General features: G+C 50.0%; 2 pseudogenes; one reads left to right on the plus strand and one right to left on the minus strand.

Annotated features, from left to right (window-relative positions):
- Positions 1 to 6,470: 6,470 nt before the first annotated feature.
- On the minus strand, positions 6,471 to 12,309 carry LOC144602622 (zinc-binding protein A33 pseudogene; annotated as a pseudogene).
- A 10,669-nt stretch (positions 12,310 to 22,978) lies between these two features.
- The window catches only part of LOC144603083 (zinc-binding protein A33-like), a 44,356-nt pseudogene continuing 43,938 nt past the window's right edge, over positions 22,979 to 23,396 (plus strand).

The following is a 23,396-nucleotide window of genomic DNA, read 5'->3' on the forward strand; positions in this document are numbered from 1 at the left end:
GTTGTGCCCGCACTCCAGTGTAACCGGGTCGGTGAAGAAATCCAGGCAGATGGGGCAAACTGCCTCCTCGGACCAACTCTCGACCTTGCCTTTCGAAGCCATTTTAATTCCCGGCACAAAGGTTCGAAGTCTATTTGCTTTTGGGAGCGGCTGAATTCCTGCAGTATCGCGTTATCCACTCTGCACCCTGCCACGTCGTATAATGAATGGTAATTGACTGCAATAGATAATAGACGTAGGAGGAGGCCATTCAGCCCTTCGAGCCAGCACCACCATTCAATGTGTAAGAAAATAACTGCGAATGCTGCTACAAATCGAAGGTATTTATTCACAAAATGCTGGAGTAACTCAGCAGGTCAGGCAGCATCTCAGGAGAGAAGGAATGGGCGACGTTTCGGGTCGAGACCCTTCTTCAGACTGATGTCAGGGGGCGGGACAAAGGAAGGATATAGATGGAGACAGGAAGACAATGGGAGATCTGGGAAGGGGAGGGGAAGCGAGGGACAGAGTCGATGTTCATACCGCTGGGCTGCAAGCTGCCCAGGCAAAATATGAGGTGCTGTTCCTCCAATTCCCGGTGGGACTCACTATGGCACTGGAGGAGGCCCATGACAGAAAGGTCAGACTCGGAATGGGAGGGGAAGTTGAAGTGCTCAGCCACCGGGAGATCAGATTGTCTAATGCGGACTGAGCGCAGGTTTTGAGCGAAGCGTTCGCCGAGCCTGCGTTTGGTTTCGCCGATGTAAATAAGTTGACACCTGGAGCAGCGGATGCAATAGATGCGGTTGGAGGAGGTACAGGTGAACCTCTGTCTCACCTGGAAAGACTGTTTGGGTCCTTGCATGGAGTTGAGGGGGAAGGTAAAGGGACAGGTGTTGCATCTCCTGCGGTTGAGGGGAAAGTGCCCGGGGATGAGGTGGTTTGGGTAGGAAGGGACGAGTGGACAAGGGACAAGGAGGGAATGGTCTCTGCGGAACGCAGAAAGGGGAGGGGATGGGAAGATATGGCCAGTGGTGGGGTCCCGTTGTAGGTGACAGAAATGTTGGAGGACGATTTGTTGGATCCGCTGCCTGGTGGGGTGGAAGGTGAGAACGAGGGGGATTCTGTCCTTGTTACGGTTTGGGGGAGGGGGAGCAAGAATGGAGCTGCGGGATGTAGAAGAGACCCTAGTGAGAGCCTCATCTATAATGGAAGAGGGGAAGCCCCGTTTCCTGAAGAATTAGGTCATCTCTGATGCCCGAGTGTGAAAAGACTTCATCCCGGGCGCAGATGCGGCGTAGACGGAGGAATTGGGAGTAGTGGATAGACTTTTTGCAGGAGACCGGGTGGGAAGAAGTGTAGTCCAGATAGCTGTGCGAGTCAGTGGGTTTATAGTAGATGTCATGCACCAGTCTGTCTCCTGTGATGGAGATGGTGAGGTCCAGACACGCGAGGGAGATAACAGAGATAGTCCACGTATATTTAAGGGCAGGATGGAAATTGGATGTGAAGTGTATGAAGTCAAACAACATTCAATGTGATCATGGCTGATCATTCTCAAACACTACCCCATTCCTGCCTTTTCCCCATAACCCCCCCACCCCCCCCCCCCCCCCCCCACCCCCACTCCGCTATCATTAAGAGCTCTATCTAGCTCTCTCTTGAAAGCATCCAGAGAATTGGCCTCCACTGCCTTCTGAGGCAGAGAGTTCCACAGATTTGCAACTCTCTGAGTGGAAAAGTTTTTCCTCATCTCCGTTGTCAATGGCCTACCCCTTATTCTTAAACTATGGTGCCTGGTTCTGGACTCCCCCAACATTGGGAACATGTTTCCTGCCTCTAACGTGTCCAATCCCTTAATAATCTTATATGTTTCAATAAGATCCCCTCTCATCCTTCTAATTTCCAGTGTATACAAGCCTAGTCGCTCCAGTCGTTCAACATACGACAGTCCCGGAATCCCAGGAATTAACCTAGTGAACCTACGCTGCACGCCCTCAATAGCAAAAATATCCCTCCTCAAATTTGGAGACCAAAACTGCACACAGCACTCCAGGTGCAGTCTCACTAGGGCCCTGACAAACTGCAGAAGGACCTCTTTGCTCCTATACTCAACTCCTCTTGTTATGAAGGCCAACATTCCATTGGCTTTCTTCACTGCCTGCTGTACCTGCATGCTTCCTTTCAGTGACTGATGCACTAGGACACCCAGATCTCGTTGTACATCCCCTTTTCCTAATTTGACACCATTCAGATAACAATCTGTCTTCCTATTCTTACCCCCAAAGTGGAACTCACATTTATCCACATGAAACTGCAAGGGTTCATTGTGAAGTTGTCCGAGCAAACCTCCAACTAATCTCACAGGAGGGAGGGGCCGTTAGTTCTTGAAAGTGAATATACCAGAGATATGGACCTGGGACAGTGTAAAGCAGAACAAAGGGGAGCAAGGCCAAAATGGTGCCATACGTGGATGGGAAACGATGGTGAAATATAAATTTCGAGCAACTGTTAAATGGTAACGTGCGAACACCGGTGAAATGTGCCGTTCCACACTCTCTCGGTGTAATCTACATGTGTAGGAAGGAACTGCAGATACTATTTGCTTTTGGGAGTGGCTGAATTCCTGCAGTATCGCGTTATCCACTCCGCACCCTGCCACGTCGTATAATGAATGGTAATTGACTGCAATAGACAATAGATAATAGACGCAGGAGGAGGCCATTCAGCCCTTCGAGCCAGCACCACCATTCAATGTGTAAGAAAATAACTGCGAATGCAGGTACAAATCGAAGGTATTTATTCACAAAATGCTGGAGTAACTCAGCAGGTCAGGCAGCATCTCAGGAGAGCATGAATGGGCGACGTTTCGGTTCAAGGCCCTTCTTCTGAAGAAGAACCTCAAATCAGGGCCATCTTAACGCATGGGCCTGATGGGCACTTGCCCGGGGGCCCACGAGCATAGGGGCCCCATGCTGGTCTGTGTATGTTAAGTGACTTGCAATAAATAAATACTACTTTAAAAATGTAGGTTCAATAAGTGCTTTTTTCGCAACATTTTCGGTCACTAAGTGCTTCTCACAGCGATCTGCAGGTGCTTTTCGCAACAATGTAGCACCCTAAGTCCATCGCTAAGTGCTTTTCGGTAAGTGCTTTTCGCCGGCACGATAGGGGGGGGCTGGTAGGGAAAGGGGGGGTGGGGGAGAGTAACGGTAGGGGCCCCAGTACACTGCTTTGCCCGGGGGCCCATAATGCTGTAAAAACGGCCCTGCCTCAAATCTTTACATACTTAGGAAATCTGCACGGAGCATTGAAGGGCACAAAACTCCAAGACTGTTGTTTACGATCGTTCAATATGATTGGTCCTTCTACGTCCTTCGAAATGGCCTTGGGGAACGAAGGGTCTCGACCCGAAACGCCGCCCATTCCTTCTCTCCAGAGATGCTGCCTGACCTGCTGAGCAGTTCTGTTCTGCGCTGCGCGCCACCCGTTTTCGATGTCGTTTCAACTACCTCCCTTGACAGCTCGTTCCATATACCATATATGTGCGAAAACGATGACCCTAGGATTCCCTTTAAATCTCCCCATCTCACCTTAAACCTGGTAACCCCACTAGTACTAGATTGCCCAACAATGGGATAAAGACTGTTCATTCACCCTTTCGATGCCCCTCGTGATTTTATATGCCTCTATATTATCTCTCCTCAACGTTTTGCTCCAAGAAATAGTGCCCGGTCTATCCAAGTTGGCCCAAATTATTCCTCTTAAATATTCTCTACGTGCTTTCCATTTAAGGGCGCCTTACCGAAATCAGATTGATCAAAAACTAAACATAACACGTCAAGCGAGAACTCGCCAATGCGTTCTCCAGCTGCAGCAGAATGTGTAGGAAAAAACTGCAGATGTTGGTTTAAATCGAAGGTAGACACAAAATGCTGGAGTAACTCAGCGGGTCAAGGCAGCATCTCTGGAGAGAAGGAATTGGGTGACGTTTCGGGTCGAGCCTTCTTCAGACTGATGTCAGGGGGGCGGGACAAAGGAAGGATACAGGTGGAGACAGGAAGATAGAGGGAGAACTGGGAAGGGGAGGGGAAGAGAGAAACAGAGGAACTATCTAAAGTTGGAGAAGTCAATGTTCATACCGCTTGACTGCAAGCTGCCCAAGCGAAATATGAGGTGCTGTTCCTCCAATTTCCGGTGGGCCTCACTATGGCACTGGAGGAAGCCTATGACAGAAAGGTCAGACTGGGAGAGGGAGGGGAGTTGAAGTGCTCAGCCACCGGGAGATCAGGTTGGTTAAGGCAGACTGAGCGAAGGTGTTGAGCGAAACGATCGCCGAGCCAGCGTTTGGTTTCGCCGATGTAAAGAAGTTGACATCTAGAGCAGCGTATACAATAGATGAGGTTGGAGGAGGTGCAGGTGAACCTCTGTCTCACCTGGAAAGACTGTTTGGGTCCTTGGATGGAGTTGACGGGGGAGGTAAAGGGACAGGTGTTGCATCTCGTGCGGTTGCAGGGGAAAGTGCCCGGGGATGGGGTGGTTTGGGTTACCCAATCCTTCTCTCCTGAGATGCTGCTATCTGTAGTTAGAGCAGTCAATGTTCATACCGCTGGGGTGTAAGCTGCCCAAGCGAAATATGAGGTGTTGTTCCTCCAATTTGTGCTGGTCCTCACTCTACACTTCCCTGTGACTCTACGACCTAGGACATGGTAATTTCCCAATGTCTCCCAGATTTGACGAGGGTCGTTTAGTTGGAACGTTTTCTCTCTCTCTCTCTCTCTCTCTCTCTCTCTCTCTCTCTCTCTCTCTCTCTCTCTCTCTCTCTCTCTCTCTCTCTCTCCCTCTCTCCCTCCCTCCCTCCCTCCCTCCCTCCCTCCCTCCCTCCCTCCCTCCCTCTCTCCCTCTCTCCCTCTCTCTCTCTCTCTCTCTCTCTCTCTCTCTCTCTCTCTCTCTCTCTCGATGTTGTCGTACCTGCCCACCAGTGTATATATTTTTTATATATTAAGGCTTCCGGCATCTATAGATTGCTGCTCGTCCATCATTCCTCCCTTCTGGTTTATCCCCTTCCTTGCCCACCGTTAGAACATTCCCAGCATGGGATGTGCTGCGTTGTTCGTGGTTTTTTGTTGTTGTTGTATTATTGGTTAAAGAGAAGGACCAACCAATAGACAATAGACAATATGTGCAGGACTAGTCCATCCGGCCCTTCGCGCCAGCACTGCCATTCACTGTGATCATGGCTGATCATCCATAATCAGTACCCCATTCCTCCCTTCTCCCCATGCCCCCTGACTCCACTATCTGTAAGAGCTCTATCTAATTCTCTCTTGAAAGCATCCAGGGAATTGGCCTCCACTGCCTTCTGAGGCAGAGAATTCCACAGATTCACAACTCTCTGGCCGAAAAGGTTCTTCCTCATCTCCGTTCTAAATGGCCTACCCTTTATTCTTAAACTGTGGCTTATTCTTAAACCCCTTATTCTTAAACAGAATTGAAGAGACAACATATGAAAGATCAACCCGTGATGAAGGTGTTTTCATGCCGTTTTTAATAGAGATTCGAAGTAAACACACTGGGGGTTGGGAGGTGATGATTGTTATTGAACTTCGTGGCATCTCCTTGCTGTACTTCCTGCAGACTAAGTACAAGCATCGTTTGTGATTCCCGGATAGAGTGGATGCGGAGAGGATGTTTCCACCAGCGGGAGAGTCCAGGACCAGACGCCATGGCCTCAGAATAAAAGGACGTACCATTGGGAATGAGACGAGGAGGAATTTCTTCAGCCAGAGGGCGGCGAATCTGTGGAATTCATTGCCACAGGCGCCTGTGGTGGCCAAGTCAATGAATCTTTTCTTTCTAAGGCATAGATTGATAGATTCCTAATTACTAAAGGTGTCAGAGGCCATGAGGAGCAAGCAGAAGAACGGGGTTGAGGGGGTAAGGTAGATCAGCCATGATTGGATGGCGGGGTAGACTTGATGGGCCGAATGGCCTAATTCAGCTCCTATGAACCTACGGTTGGGCTCATGTATAACTTATTTTAGGATCAATTTAGAGTTGAGCTCAAGATCTATGCGTGCGCAGAAGTCAGGAGGTATCGTCAAAGCCGGGACATGATACGAATGAGACGAACAATTGGGCCACAGTCCAATTAGATTTGAAGTCCCAAATGTATACCCTCTTCTGGACTCTTAAATTTGGGTAGCAGATTAATGTACAGGGCACGGGCAAGAGGTGAAAAATTAAATGGTCCGACCAAGATACAGGCACTGACATTAACAATTTGACATTGACATTAACACATTGCATTTGCAATTCTTTGATGTCGATACAAAAGGAAGTGGTCACATAACGTAACAGGCGAGTCCATTTTGGTTTATCTCCCCCCCCCCCCCCCCCCCCATCCCCCCCTTTGCCCATGCCTGCCTGTAAGTTAATGAAGGTGTGGAAAACTTGAAAGGCAGGCTACTACAGAGGCAAGACCTGGGTGCTCAACGCCAATACAGTTTGGACTGGCAAATCTTCAGCGGCTCGGAGCTCTCCCCGTGGCCACTCAAGCAGGGGCTGAAGAAAGGGTAGAGTTTCTCGGTGAAAAGGTCGGTGAAGGTGTGGAGGTGGGACATGTTGTCCGCGTTGTAGAACGACACCTGGCCGCCCTCGTAGTCCAGGTACACCCCGATCTTCCTGGGCTTGGCGCCCGGGCGGAGGCGGGTGCGGGGCAGAGAGCCAGCTTTGTAATCGTTGCCGTTCCTGAGCCAGACGATCCAGTAGCCGGCCTGCGGGACGGCGGTGATATCCCCTTTCCTGTTGACGGACTCCTTCACCACCCCGACGTCCCACTCCGTGCTCTCCCCAACCCCTATCTCCCAGTAGTGCCTCCCCGACACGAATCCTTCCGAGCCCAGAACACAGAGAGAGGGATTGAACCTCTCTGGTGTGTCGGGTAGTTGCTGTTGCTTGTTGGCGTAGCACACGCTGGTCAGGTCGTCCGAGACGATTAGCCAAGAGTGCGCCGTCTTCGGGTTCAACTTCACGGAAGCCGGGACTGATGCCGAATGTGGGAGAGAGAGAGAGAGAGCAAAAAAAACACAACAGGGAATAAATATTGTAGTTACTATATTATACTTGTAGTTACCGGCCATTTTAATGGGGGTGTGCAGGACATGTTTTTTGCTTTTAACGCACCGAGTTAGGCTTGTATACACTGGAATTTAGAAGGATGAGGGGGGATCTTATTGAAACATATAAGATAATTAGGGGATTGGACACATTAGAGGCAGGAAACATGTTCCCAATGTTGGGGGAGTCCAGAACAAGGGGCCACAGTTTAAGAATAAGGGGTAGGCCATTTAGAACGGAGATGAGGAAGATCTTTTTCAGTCAGAGAGTGGTGAAGGTGTGGAATTCTCTGCCTCAGAAGGCAGTGGAGGCCAGTTCGTTGGATGCTTTCAAGAGAGAGCTGGATAGAGCTCTTAAGGATAGCGGAGTGAGGGGGTATGGGGAGAAGGCAGGAACGGGGTACTGATTGAGAGTGATCAGCCATGATCGCAGTGAATGGCGGTGCTGGCTCGAAGGGCTGAATGGCCTACTCCTGCACCTGTTGTCTATTGAACGGTTGAAAGTTACGCACTGCAGTTGGTGGTGTGTCAGAAGGAACTGCAGATGCAGGTTTAAACCGAAGAGAGACACAAAATGTTGGAGTAACTCAGCGGGGCGGGCAGCATCTCTGGAGAGAAGGAAAGGGTGACGTTTCGGGTCGAGACCCTCCTTCCCTCGACGCGAAAAGTCAGCCATGATCACATTGAATGGCGGTGCTGGCTCGAAGGGCCGAATGGCCTTCTCCTGCACCTATTGTCTATTATTATCTAATAGACAATTGACAATTTTTAGATTTAGATTTGGAGATACAGCGCGGAAACAGGCCCTTCGGCCCACCGAGTCCGCGCCGCCCAGCGATCCCCGCACATTACACATTAACACTATCCTACACACACTAGGGGCAATTTTTTTACATTTTACCCAGTCAATTAACCTACATACCTGCACGTCTTTGGAAATTAGGTGCAGGAGTAGGCCATTCGGCCCTTCACCGCCATTCAATATGATCATGGCTGCTCATCCAACTCAGTATCCCGTACCTGCCTTCCATCCATACCCCCTGATCCTTTTAGCCACAAGGGCCACATCTAACTCCCTCTTGAATATAGCCAATGTACTGGCCTCAACTACCTTCTGTGGCAGAGAATTCCACAGATTCACCACTCTCTGTGTGAAAAAAAACTTTCTCAGGACCTTCGTGCCGTTCTTACCCACGCCGGGCAACATGTCCCAGCTACACTAGTCCCACCTGCCTGCGTTTGGTCCATATCCCCCCAAACCTGTCCTTTCCATGTACCTGTCCAACTGCTTCTTAAACGTTGGGATAGTCCCAGCCTCAACTACCTCCTCTGGCAGCTTGTTCCATACACCCACCACCTTTTGTGCGAAAACGTTACCCCTCAGATTCCTATTAAATCGTTTCCCCTTCACCTTAATTCTCTGTCCTCTGGTCGCCGATACACCTACTCTGGGCAAGAGACTCTGTGCATCTACCCGATCTATTCCTCTCATCATTATATACGTCTCTAGAATACTGCCCCTCATCCTCCTGCGCTCCAAGAAACAGAGTCCCAGCCTACTCAACCTCTGCCTATAGCTCTGACCCTCTAACCCTGGCAACATCCTCGTAAACCTTCTCTGCGCCCTATCAATCTTGACAACAACTTTTCAATACCACGGTGCCCAGAGCTGAACACAATACTCTAAATGCGGCCTTACCAACGCCTTTTACAACTGCAACATGACCTTCCAACTTTTATACTCAATACTCTGACTGACGAAAGACAATGTGCCAATGTCCTTTTTGACCACCCGATCTACCTTCAGTGACCTATGCACCTGCGCTCCTAGATCCGCAGCTGGCCATTTGATCAAGATCCCACAGCAATATTTCTCAACCATCTTCACTGTCTGCAAAACCACCCACTTTCGTATCATCTGCAAGCTTGCTAGTCAGACGGAAAGCCCACCGTTTGACCTGTTTTTACAAAATGTTAAATGGTCAGCTCGACATAGATTACCACATCTACACCAAACCCAAACCTATCAGGTGTAGACGAGGGCATTCCATTCAATTTGAGATACCAGCTATCAAGACAAATGTGTATAGCAATTCATTTTTCCCTCGCACAATTAACGCATGGAATAGTCTTCACCCTACTATAGTTCCTCAACCAGACGCAACTACATTAAAGGCAGCTCTTATTCTCCAAGAAGCCCTTCTTGCTAAAGTCCATACCCCGCCACCTCCAGTTTAAATTCCATTTGGAATATTTTGGAGCACCAAGAACCAAGTCTTGCTGTGCATCTTCTCAATAGACAATAGACAATAGGTGCAGGAATAGGCCATTCGGCCCCTCGAGTCAGCACGCCATTCAATGTGATCATGGCTGATCATTCTCAATCAGTACCCCGTTCCTGCCTTCTCCCCATACCCCCTGACTCCGCTATCCTTAAGAGCTCTATCTAGCTCTCTCTTGAATGCATTCAGAGAATTGGCCTCCACTGCCTTCTGAGGCAGAGAATTCCACAGATTCACAACTCTCTATCTAGCTCTCTCTTGAATGCTTTCAGAGAATTGGCCTCCACTGCCTTCTGAGGCAGAGAATTCCACAGATCACACCCAAACCATTGACATAGACGACAAACAGTAACGGGCCCAGCACCGGACCCCGAGGCACACCACTGGGTCACTGGTCAAATGGAGAAGGCAGGAACGGGGTACTGATTGAGAATGATCAGCCATGATCACATTGAATGGCGGTGCTGGCTCGAGGGGCCGAATGGCCTACTCCTGCACCTATTGTCCCATGGAATCCGCCCCCTGCTTCCTAAAAACCTCCTCCTTCCAGTGAATTATTGATATTACCTGCAGTTTTAGTTCATTACGCCCCCAACTGTTAGCAGCAAATCGTTAATACTGATTTTAAAAATACAAGACTTTTAGTTATCACCCCCGGACAATTCAATGGTAACAATTTTCTTCTTCGCTATCCAACCCAAGAACACAGAACTTGCTTCTCTCAACACAACTTGCTTCGTCTGCACTTGCTTCGTAACTGTTACATTTTAACCAGCTGTAACATCCTATATGTACATAAAACTGATTTACAGAGCACGTAACAATGTATTTGAAAGTGCGGTGAGCGCGATTTGAAAGTACACGCTGTTCTAAAATAATGGATGACTAAAAAACAAACACCCATTCTTATGTGTGGGGTCTTTTCAATAACCAATACCAAATCCGTCTGAAGGCAGGAACAAAATGCTGGAGTAACTCAGCGGGTCAGGCAGCATCTGTGGAGAACATGGATAGGTGACGTTTCACAGAGTGCTGGAGTAACTCAGCGGGTCAGGCAGCATCTGTGGAGAACATGGATAGGTAACGTTTCGCAGACTGCTGGAGTAACTCAGCGGGTCAGGCAGCATCTCTGGAGAACATGGATGGGTGACGTTTCACAGAGTGCTGGAGTAACTCAGCGGGCCAGGCAGCATCTGTGGAGAACATCAACAGGTGACGTTTCACAGAGTGCTGGAGTAACTCAGCGGGTCAGGCAGCATCTGTGGAGAACATGGATAGGTGATATTTCACAGAGTGCCGGAGTAACTCAGCGGGTCAGGCAGCATCTCTGGAGAAAATGGATAGGTGACGTTTGGGGTCGGGGCCCTTCTTCAGACTGGGGTTAGGTATAACCCATCAGAATGGAGTTACTTGTGCAGGAAGGAACTGCAGATGCTGGTTAGAAGACAGACACAAAACGCTGGAGTAACTCGGCGGGCCAGACAGCATCTCTGGAGGCGGGTCCCGAGTCCGAAGAAGGGTCTCGACCCAAGACTTCACCTGTTCGGAAGGAATGGGTGATGTTTCCGGTCGAGACCCTTCTTTCTACTGACAGCCAGAGGAGAGGGAGGCATAGAGATACGGGAGGGCAAGGTGTGAAAACGAGAGATCAAAGGGGACGCAGTTCAAGGAAATGCGGAATGGATCATTGTTAACTGAGGGGAAGGTGATTCTGAGGCACAAAATTAGTAAACATTTCAGGGACAGTTTCTTCCCAGCTGTTATCAGGCAACTGTATCGTCCACTCATCAGCCGGAGAAGTAGAAGTCTCCTCAACTTCAATGGAGATCTTTGAACTATGTTTTCGTTCTCACCTTCCACCCCATCAGCCAGTGTATCCAACAAATCATCTACCAACATTTCCGTCACCTACAACGGGACCCCACCACTGGCCACATCTTCCCATCCCCTCCCCTATCTGCGTTCTGCAGAGACCGTTCCCTCCGTAACTCACTGGTCCACTCGTCCCTTCCTCCCCAAACCACCCCATCCCCGGGCACTTTCCCCTGCAACCGCAGGAGATGCAACACCTGTCCCTTTACCTCCTCCCTCAACTCCATGCAAGGACCCAAACAGTCTTTCCAGGTGAGACAGAGGTTCACCTGCACCTCCTCCAACCTCATCTATTGTATCCGCTGCTCCAGATGTCAACTTATTTACATCGGCGAAACCAAATGCAGGCTCGGCGATCGCTTCGCTCAACACCTTCGCTCAGTCCACCTTAATCAACCTGATCTCCCGGTGGCTGAACACCAACTCCCCCTCCGACTCCCAGTCTGACCTTTCTGTTATGGGCCTCACCCAGTGCCATAGTGAGGCCCACCGGAAATTGGAGGAACAGCACCTCATATTTCGCTTGGGCAGCTTGCAGCCCAGCCGTATGAACATTGACTTCTCCAACTTTAGATAGTTCCTCTGTCCCTCTCTTCCCCTCCCCTTCCCAGTTCTCCCTCTGTCTTCCTGTCTCCACCTATATCCTTCCTTTGTCCCGCCCCCTGACATCAGTCAGAAGAAGGGTCTCGACCCGAAACGTCACCCATTCATTCCTTCTCTCCTGAGATGCTGCCTGACCTGCTGAGTTACTCCAGCATTTTGTGAATAAATACCTTCGATTTGTACCAGCATCTGCAGTTATTTTCTTACACTCTTTGAACTATGTTTAATAGGTACTACGGACAGTATAGACGTGGTGGGCCAAAGGGCCTGTTCGTTGATTACGTGGACACGGGTAAGGGAGAATACATAGTAGGTCTCTCACAAGGTGAGATGCTTTCGGCCATTTCCTTCCAGGCAGCGTACTGTAAAGGTCCTCGAAATATCCCCAGAGGTAGTCGATCGATCGCCAACAATAGTTGCCCAGGGTCCTCGCTGGCAAAAGACAGATGATGCATGTTACGTTCAGTGTGCGATCGCAATTAAAATGCCGCAGGCGGTGTGTGAACCGCGAGAGTCTCGGCGAACAGCGCCTCGTACCTGATCTGCTCATCCGCTTGGTCCTGAAACGAGAAGAGAAAGAGTTAAGTTCAGGCTGGGAGGTTGATTGGGGGAGAAGGGAACCCTGCTGTGCAGATAGAAAACAGTGTTATAAAGCACGCCTCCAACTTCCACAGGAGCATCGGGGAGGCAAATCATCTCTCCCATTTCTCATCGCGTTGCCACCAGATTCCTAATACAACACACCTACACTCGGGCCAAATAACCACCCTGCACACACATGCTCACTTCATAACTCAAGCTGCCTCGGCAAGTCCAGCAACATAATAGACAATAGACAATAGACAATAGGTGCAGGAGGAGGCCATTCGGCCCTTCGAGCCAGCACCGCCATTCAATGTGATCATGGCTGATCATTCTCAATCAGTAGCCCGTTCCTGCCTTCTCCCCATAACCCCTGACTCCGCTATCCTTAAGAGCTCTATCTAGCTCTCTCTTGAATGCATTCCGAGAATTGGCATCCACTGCCTTCTGAGGCAGAGAATTCCACAGATTCACAACTCTCTGACTGAAAAAGTTTTTCCTCATTTCAGTTCTAAATGGCCTACACCTTATTCTTAAACTGTGGCCCCTTGTTCTGGACTCCCCCAACATTGGGAACATGTTTCCTGCCTCTAACGTGTTCAACCCCTTAATAATCTTATACGTTTCGATAAGATCTCCTCTCATCCTTCTAAATTCCAATGCATACAAGCCTAGTCGCTCCAGTCTTTCAACATATGATAGTCCCGCCATTCCGGGAATTAACCTCGTAAACCTACTGTACGCCCTCAATAGCAAGAATATCCTTCCTCAAATTTGGAGACCAAAACTGCACACAGTACTCCAGGTGCGGTCTCACTAGGGCCCTGTACAACTGCAGAAGGACCTCTTTGCTCCTATACTCAACTCCTCTTGTTATGAAGGCCAACATTCCATTGGCTTTCTTCACTGCCTGCTGTACCTGCTTGCTTCCTTTCAGTGACTGACGCACTAGGACACCCAGATCTCGTTGTACGTCCCGTGTTCCTAACTTGACACCATTCAGATAATACTCTGCCTTCCTATTCTTACCACCAAAGTGGATAACCTCACACTTATTCACATTAAACTGCATCTGCCATGCATCCGCCCACTCACACAACCTGTCCAAGTCACCGTGCAACCTCATAGCATCTTCCTCGCAGTTCACACTACCACCCAGCTTTATATCATCTGCAAATTTGCTAATGGTACTTTTAATCCCTTCATCCAATTCATTAATGTATATTGCAAATAGTTGCGTTCCCAGCACCGAGCCTTGCGGTACCCCACTAGTCACTGCCTGCCATTCTGAAAGGGACCCATTTATCCCCACTCTTTGCTTTCTGTCTGTCTTACACCCATCAAGGGACCCCTGACAGTGAGAGAGAGAGAGAGAGGGGGGTTTTCGTGCACCACCTGTGACCCTCACCCATTGCATCCCGTGTTCCCGGCGAGGCCTCCATTACACCGGCGAGGCGAGAGGGTAGATTGAGCCACCGTTTCCGCGAGTACCCCTGCCAAGACCCGATAGATCTACCGGTTGCTAACCAGTTCAACTCTCCTTTGCATTCCTACACTGACTTTTCTGCCCTGGGCTTGTGGTTTGCTTGATTGCAAACTGAAGGAATAGCGCCTCAAATTCCGCTTGTGAAGCTCGGAATTTCTCGTGTAATTCCTTCAGCATAAACATTAACATTTACAGTTAACAAATTCTTAAGGGGTTGGACAGGCTAGATGCAGGAAGATTGTTCCCGATGTTGGGGAAGTCCAGAACAAGGGGTCACAGTTTAAGGATAAGGGGGAATTCTTTTAGGACCGAGATGAGAACGTTTTTTTTCACACAGAGAGTGGTGAATCTGTGAAATTCTCTGCTACAGAAGGTAGTTGAGGCCAGTTCATTGGCTATATTTAGAGGGAGTTAGATGTGGCCCTTGTGTCTAAAGGGATCAGGGGGTATGGAGAGAATGCACGTACGGGGTACTGAGTTGGATGATCAGCCATGATCATATTGAATGGCGGTGCAGGCTCGAAGGGCCGAATGGCCTATTCCTGCACCTATTTTCCATGTTTATATGTTTCGATGAAGAACTCCACCATATTATGGTCACTCTTGCCCAAGTGGCCTCGCACAAAAAGACTGCTAACTAACCCTTCCTCATTACTTAATACCCAGTCTAGAATGGCCTGCTCTCTCGTTGGTTCCTCGACATGTTGGTTTAGAAAACCATCTCGCAAACATTCCAAGAAATCCTCTTCCTCAGCATCCCTGCCAATTTGGTTCACCCAATCTATATGTAGATTGAAGTCACCCATTATAACTGCTGCACCTTTAGTGCACGCATTTCTAATTTCCTGTTTGATGCCATCCCCAACCTCACTACTGCTGTTAGGTGGCCTGTACACAACTCCCAATAGCATTTTCTGCCCCTTAGTGTTTCGCAGTTCTACCCATATCGATTCCACATCCTCCGAGCTAATGTACTTCCTTTCCACTGCGTTAATCTCCTCTCTAACCAGCAACGCTACACCACCTCCTTTTCCTTTCTGTCTATCCCGCCTGAATATTGAATATCCCTGGATGTTGAGCTCTCAGCCTTGGTCACCCTGGAGCCATGTCTCCGTAATCCCAACTATATCATAATCATTAATAACTATCTCCACATTTAATTCATCCACCATATTACGTATACTCCTTGCATTGAGACACAAATCCTTCAGGCTTGTATTTATAACACTCTTGCCCCTTATATAATTATGTTGCATAGTGGTCCTTTTTGATTTTTGCCCTGGATTTGTCTGCCTGCCACTTTTACTTTTCACCTTGTTACCTATTGTTTCTACCCTCATTTTATACCCCTCTGCTCATGCTCCCATCACCCTGTACCTTGACTTTCAGAAAGCATTCGGCAAGGTTCCACATAGGAGATTAGTGGGCAAAATTAGAGCACAAGGTATTGGAGGTAGCGTACTGACATGGATAGAAAATTGGTTGACAGAAAGAAAGCAAAGAGTGGGGATAAATGTGCCCTATTCAGAATGGCAGGCAGTAACTAGTGGGGTACCGCAAGGCTCGGTGCTCGGACAGCAGCTATTTACAATATACATTAATGACTTGGATGAAGGGATTAAAAGTACCATTAGCAAATTTGCAGATGATACAAAGCTGGGTGGTAGTGTGAACTGTGAGGAAGATGCTATGAGGTTGCACGGTTCGAAGTCTATTTGCTTTTGGGAGCGGCTGAATTCCTGCAGCATCGCGTTATCCACTCTGCACCCTGCCACGTCGTATAATGAATGGTAATTGACTGCAATAGACAATAGATAATAGACGCAGGAGGAGGCCATTCAGACCTTCGAGCCAGCACCACCATTCAATGTGTAAGAAAATAACTGCGAATGCTGGTACAAATCGAAGGTATTTATTCACAAAATGCTGGAGTAACTCAGCAGGTCAGGCAGCATCTCAGGAGAGACCCTTCTTCAGACTGATGTCAGGGGGCGGGACAAAGGAAGGATATAGATGGAGACAGGAAGAAAATGGGAGATCAGGGAAGGGGAGGGGAAGCGAGGCACAGATTTACAACTCTCTGAGTGAAAACGTTTTTCCTCATCTCCGTTGTCAATGGCCTACCCCTTGTTCTTAAACTATGGCGCCTGGTTCTGGACTCCCGCAACATTGGGAACATGTTTCCTGCCTCCAACGTGTCAACTCCTCTTGCCATGAAGTCCAACATTCCATTGGCTTTCTTCACTGCCTGCTGTACCTGCATGCTTACTTTCAGTGACTGATGCACTGAGGCACCCAGATCTCGTTGTACGTCCCCTTTTCCCCTTTCAACATTTAAATTTTAATTTCATGTTTTCCGTGTACCTTGTTGTTTGTCGTGACCAATTGGCAGACCAATTTCCCTCCGGGGATAAATACAGATTTATCGTATCGTATCGCTATTGGTAATTGTGCAGTTACCATCTCCTTCTGAAATTGTTCCCAGGCTCACCATTGCCACGTTCTTCCTGCCCACATAAAACCCCATTCGTGTTATTCACATTCCCGTCGGTTGCACCCGTGACCTGCCCGGTGATATGAAACTTACCGATAAGTGAAAAAGGCTTGGATAGAGTGGATGTGGAGAGGATGTTCCCACTCGTGGGAATCTAGGACCCGAGGTCACAGCCCCAGATTTAACGGATGTTCCTTTCGGCAATTGAGGAGGAATATCTTGAGTCAAAGGGTAGTGGATCTGTGGATTTCTTTGCCACAGAGTGCTGTGGAGGCCAAGTCAATGGATATTTTTAAGGCAGAGCTAGACAGATTCTTGATTCGTACGGGTGTCAGGGGTTATGGGGAGAAGGCAGGAGAATGGAGTTCGGAGGGAGAGATAGATCAGCCATGTTAGAATGGCGGAGTAGACTTGAAGGGCCGAATGGCTTAATCCTGCTTCTATCACCTATGATTCTCTCCACTTCTAATAAGTTCGACTGCAATGTCAAATTTGTTCAATGTCCAACTTTTCCGTGTCCCGATGAAGATTTCCGACCATTTATGATCCTGATGAGATCGGGATCCCATGGGTCAAGTATGAGTGGGGAGGCCGAGTGTATCAATCCTTAGATTTTTATAAAAGTTCAGTTGACGGGATCCGATAACACGTTTAAAAAAGAGGCGGATCAACACTTCTAAACGCATTGGCTGTTTATTTCTCTCTTCCCACATTTACATTCCCCCTGGTTTTATTTCCGCGCTCACTGGGGGTTTACGACGCGGAATTTGGGAATTAAATGGAAGCCGTTCAGCGCCGACCTGTTGTCCACCGGGTTTCTGCCCCACAGCCCCTGAGCCCCGCTCCTGACGCCGGTCCCGGGACCCGACCCTTTCACACACCCGGAGAGGAACCGGAGCAGATTCTCAGCCACTGGGTTTCTTGCCAAGGCCCAAAGAAAGGATAAAGTTTCTCCGTGAATTTATTCCCAGTGAAGGTGTGGAGATGGGACTTGGTGCCCGCGTCGTAAAAGGAAACTGTCCCGGACTCGTAACTGAGATAAACTCCCACCCTCCAGGGGATGGGACCGGCGGGGAGACGGGATGGAGGGGAGGTGACTGCATTAAGCTCATTACTATCCCGCTCGATGCTCCAGACTCCAGTCTCCGGGATCAGTTCGGCCTGTCTCTTCCTCTCCACACACTCTGTGGCGACTCCCAGACTCCAGTACGTACTCCCCGCCACATCCACCTCCCAGTAATGTCTCCCCGATGTGAATCCCTCCGATCCCAGCACACACAGCCAGTTTATGAACCTCTTCTCTGTGTCAGAGAGACTCCTCCGAGACTCGGTCTGTCCCACCCTCTTCCGATCCTCAGACACCTCGAGCCCCGGATGCGCTGTTTCCACATCCAGGGTGACGGAGACTGGGGGGGGGGAAGCAGAGAATCAGAGAGTCCCCGGGGGTCGGGGGGAGACTCGGGCCGCGCGGCCCCGGGACCGGGGGAGAGGCCGCTCGGCCTCGGGCACAGGCGGGCGGACAATGAAAGTTTCCCGCGGGGGATTTTCCACAATTGCGCGAGATGGAAAAGAGAAATGCATTTCCGCTAATTTTCTTCCGGGAAGTGGAAGTGAAATGTTTTGGTTGTCGCGGACGGGGAGAGCGAAATGGGAGACGAGGATGGCGAAGTTGCGGCTGGGTACGTGTGTGCGTCAGACTGAGTTAATGTAATGGCCGTATTCAATATCAGTGGGTGCATGTATCCTGCGTTGGTGAGTGTGTTCATGGATGGTTGTGTAAGTCATGGTGTGTCCCCACATGTAAGGTGTGTGTTGGTGAGAGTGTGTGCTGTATGCCTGTGGACTAGTCGAATGAATAAATTCACTGGTCGACACAAAATGCTGGAGTAACTCAGCGGGCCAGGCAGCATCTCTGGAGAGAAGGAATGGGTGACGTTTCGAGTCGAGACCCTTCTTCACCCTTCTTCAGACTGTTGGCAGGGGAGTGGGTGGGACAGAGATGGAATGTAGTCGGAGACAGAAAGACTGGTGGGAGAACTGGGGAGGAGGAGGGGATAGGGAGGGAAAGCAAGGGCTATTTGAAGTTAGAGAAGTCAATGTTCATACCGTTGGGGTGTAAACTACCCACGCTAAATATGAGGTGCTCTTCCTCCAATTTGCTGTTCCTTCACTCTGACAATGGAGGAGGCCCAGGACAGAAAGGACAGATTGGGAATGGGAGGGGGAGTTGAAGTGCTGAGTCACCGGGAGATGGGTGGCAGTGTGAACTGTGAGGAAGATGCTATGAGGTTGCAGGTTGCCTTGGACAGGTTGTGTGAGTGGGCGGATGCATGGCAGATGCAGTTTAATGTGGATAAGTGTGAGGTTATCCACTTTGGTGGTAAGAATAGGAAGGCAGAGTATTATCTGAATGGTGTCAAGTTAGGAACAACGAGATCTGGATGTCCTAGTGCATCAGTCACTGAAAGGAAGCATGCAGGAAGAGCAGGCAGTGAAGAAAGCCAATGGAATGTTGGCCTTCATAACAAGAGGAGTTGAGTATAGGAGAAAAGAGGCCCTTCTGCAGTTGTACAGGGCTCTAGTGAGACTGCAACTGGAGTACTGTGTGCAGTTTTGGTCTCCAAATTTGAGGAATGATATTCTTGCAATTGAGGACGTGCAGCGTAGGTTTACGAGGTTAATTCCCGGAATGGTGGGACCGTCATGTGTTGAAAGACTGGAGCGACTCGGATTGTATACATTGGAATTTAGAAGGATGAAAGGAGATCTTATCAAAACGTATAAGATTATTAAGGGGTTGGACACGTTAGAGGCAGGAAACATGTTCCCAATGTTGGGGGAGTCCAGAACAAGTGGCCACAGTTTAAGAATAAGGTGTAGGCCATTTAGAACAGAGATGAGGAAAAACTTTTTCAGTCAGAGAGTTGTGAATCTGTGGAATTCTCAGCCTCAGAAGACAGTGGATGCCAATTCTCTGAATGCATTCAAGAGAGAGCTAGATAGAGCTCTTAAGGATAGTGGAGTCAGGGGGTATGTGGAGAAGGCAGGAACGGGGTACTGATAGAGAATGATCAGCCATGATCACATTGAATTGCGGTGCTCGCTCGAAGGGCACCTTCGAAATTAGAAATTTCACGCAGTCTTTTTGTTCCATCCGTTCCTGTAAACGCAGGAGTTCCTCCTGATTAGAATTTAAATTCTCTTGAATCTCCCGAAGATTTTTCTCCATTAGATTTAGAATCCGCTCCTCATCTTCTCGGATGTCTTTGAGGAAGTACTTTTCTTTCTCAGTGATAATCTGGTGCAGTTTAGCAAACTGGGATGTGACATGGGACTGAAGGCTGTGTGACTCTTCCTGTCATATGAATGTTGAAGATTAACATAATATATTTCTGTATTGTGTTTGCTTACAGCACATGTGTCAAACACAAGGCCCGCGGGCCGAATGCTGCCCGCCACGTCATTTTATGTGGCCCGCGAGAGCTTAATTGTCATTGGTCGAATATCTTTTAAGTTACAGACATTTTTAACTTTCAAACTCTCATTACTAAACACATTTTTCAAAGTGCTGTGCGTCTGACGGCACGGCCTCTCCTCACTCTACCTCATCCGGGGGACACTCCCGAGCAGGAGGGAGATGGTCGGACTGATGGTCCTCATCCTTCCCTTCCGTCCCTTCAATCCACGGGCACGGCGTCCTGGAGTCCCCCCTCCCGCCCGGACCCAGCGGGACCGGGCAGCTTCTTCTCCTCCTCCTTCAGCGGTCGCTGCCAACGACGGCCCCGTCGCGACCTCAGAAAGATGGCGGCCTCTTCATGCTGCGCCATCTTGTGCGCATCCCCCGCCGCGCCTCTCTCCTCTCTCCTCTCACTTCTCTCCCCTCCCCACTCTCCCAGACCCGCGGCCGTCCGCCCCGAGTAGTCCCACCTCCGCCGCCCGACTCGAGTAGTCCCACCTCCGCCGCCCAACTCGAGTAGTCCGGGGCTCCCTCCTCCTCCCTGCATGTTCGGTAAGTGCCGGGGGTGGTGGTGGGGGGAAGAGAGAGTGGGGTGGGAGGGAAGGGGGACTGAGGGTCAGGGAAGAGGGGAGAGTGGGGGGAGGGAGGGAAAGGTGGATGATGGGGAAGGGGACAGTGAGAGTGAAAGGAGGGGAGGGTGGGGGGAGGAGAGAGGGAGTGCGGTGGGAAGGGGGTGGTGGTGGGGGAAGAGAATGGGGGGTAGGGGGATGGGGGACAGTGGGGGTGGGGGAGAGGGGGACGGTGAGAATGCAGGTGGGGCGAGTGGGTGGAGGGGAGGGGTGGAGAGAGTGGGGGAGGCGGGGGTGGGTGAGGAGGGGTGGAGGAGATAGTGGGGCTGGGGAGAGGGGCTGGGGGAGGAGAGAATGTGGGGGGAGGGGAGATTGGGGATGGGGAGGAGAGAGTGGGGGAAAGGGGGGATGGGGAGAGTGAGAGTGGGGCGGGGGAGGAGAGAGTTGGGGGGTGGGGGGAGGAGAGAGTGGTGGAAAGGGAGGTGGTGGGGAATGGGGGGTGGAGGAGAGTGCGAGTGGGTGTGGGAGGGAGAGTGCTACTAGGGAGGAGGGTGGGGAGGAGAGAAGAGTGGGGGTGGGGAGGAGGGGTGGGGGGAAGGGGACAGCAGGGTTGGGGGGAGGAGGGGGTGTTGGTGGGGGGATGAGAGAGTGGGGTGGGGAGAAGGGGGACAGTGAGGGTCAGGGAAAATGGGAGAGTGCGGGGTAGGGAGAGGAAGGATAAGGGGGATTGAGTAGGGGGTTGAGGATGCTACACCAATACAGGAGAGGCTTTGGATCCAAGGCTCCTCGGTCACACCCTCTCCCCTTCCCTGTACCGCCTTTAATTGCGCTCCCCCTCCTCTGGAGGAGCACGGCACCACAGTGAAGGAGAAAGAAGATGGCCGCTGGCAGGACGGTGTCAGAGGATCCCTTTCCCCATCTCACCCAACCCTCCCCTCTCCACCTCCCCCCCCCCCCCCCTTTGAGATTCTTTTTTTTTTTTTTAAGAGACAATTTATTTTAAAGAAAAAACGCGATTTCCCCAGGTCGAAATGGAAACCCTACGAGGAACGGGCCCAATTTGTCAATGTGCTTACATATATTTTTACATTTATGTTAATGCATGTACAATATTTGTTCATTTCAATAAATAATAATCAAATGCAGACAGTTATTTAACAATATGTTAAGGATTAGTTACATTTATACAGTCTTACAGTTACAACCGGCCCTTTGAGGGCAACCATAATGCTGATGTGGCCCGGGGTGAAAATGAGTTTGACACCCTTGCTTTAAACTGTACCTTTACTAAAAAGCACTGAACCCTGAACTCATTGAACCCTGAAATCACTGAACCCTGAACTCACTGAACCCTGAACTAAAAGTACGAACAAAAAGCAGAAATACAACCCTGGGGTTACGCCCAATCAGCTGCTTCCTCTAGTCCACTTCCACCAATCAACTGCTGCCTCTGGTCCACTTCCACCAATCAGCTGCTGCCTCTCGTCCGCTTCCACCAATCAGCGGCTTCCTCCAGACCACTTCTTTTGAAGTGTGAGGGAACGATTTTAAACCAACGCTGCACCAACCGCTCCTGAGCCCCGCCCACACGCTGCTCCAACCGTTCCAGGACCCGCCCACACGCTGCTCCAACCGCTCCTGGAACCAGCCCACATGCTGCTCCACCCGCTCCTGAGCCCCGCCCACACGCTGCTCAAACCGTTCCAGGACCCGCCCACACGCTGCTCCAACCGCTCCTGGAACCCGCCCACATGCTGCTCCACCCGCTCCTGAGCCCCGCCCACACGCTGCTCAAACCGCCCCTGGGCCCCGCCCACACGCTGCTCCAACCGCTTCTGGGCCCCGCCCATACGCTGCACCAACCGCTCCTGGGCCCCGCCCACACGCTGCTCCAACTGCTCCTGGGCCCCGCCCACACGCTGCACCAACCTAGAGCTAAAGAACAATGAATGAAAGATATGCAAAAACGTAACGATTATAAAGGAAACAGGCCATTATTAGCTGTTTGTTGAGTGAAAACGAGAAGCTAGTGCAACTTGAGTGGGGGAGATAGAGAGAGAGGGAATGCTGGAGTTACTGGAAATTACCGAAATCAATATTCATACGACTGGGCTGCAAGCTGCCCAAGCGAAATATGAGATGCTAGTGGACACAAAATGCTGGAGTAACTCAACGGGTCAGGCAGGATCTCTGGAGAGAAGTAATGGGTGACGTTTCGGGTCGAGACCCTTCTTCAGGCTTCTTCAGATGCGATCGAGTTTCTTCCCACAGGCCATCGGGATTGTTAACTATTATATCTCCAAAGAATTTTTAAAAACCTGTATTAATTTTAATTTTTATGCTGTAATTGTAATTTTTTTGTACAATCCGCAGGCGTTGCCACTTTCATGTCACTGCACATCTTGTATGTGTATGTGACAAATAAACTTGACTTGACTTGGTGTTGTTTATTAGTATTGTTCAGCCTTTGCTGCCAGCGCACATTTGAACACTCGCGATACTCCAGGGCTCGGCGTGAACCAGTAAGTTGTGTGAATTGAAAATGGCTTCGATGGCTCAGTCCGAGTGTTGGACCGAGGACGTGGTTTGTCCCATCTGCCTGGATTTGTTCACCCATCCGGTGTCACTGGAGTGCGGGCACAACTTCTGCCGCTCCTGCATCACGCAGAGTTGGGACAGGGAGGGGAGAAACTCCTGCCCGGAGTGTAGAGAGGAGTTTGCAGACCGCAGCCTCAGGATGAATCGGGCCCTGGTGAGTATCACCGAGAAAGCTCGAACACTCAGCCCGAAAACGGAAAGCAAGAAAAGTAAACTTCACTGCGAGGAACACCAGGAAGAACTGAAGCTGTTTTGCGAAACAGACAAACAACTAATCTGCCTGATCTGCCGAGACGCGCGGGAACACAGAGAGCACCTCTTCATGCCGATTAAAGAAGCAGTGGAAATCTTCAAGG

The sequence above is a fragment of the Rhinoraja longicauda genome, chromosome 19 (assembly GCF_053455715.1).
Source record: "Rhinoraja longicauda isolate Sanriku21f chromosome 19, sRhiLon1.1, whole genome shotgun sequence".
Taxonomy (NCBI): domain Eukaryota; kingdom Metazoa; phylum Chordata; class Chondrichthyes; order Rajiformes; family Arhynchobatidae; genus Rhinoraja; species Rhinoraja longicauda.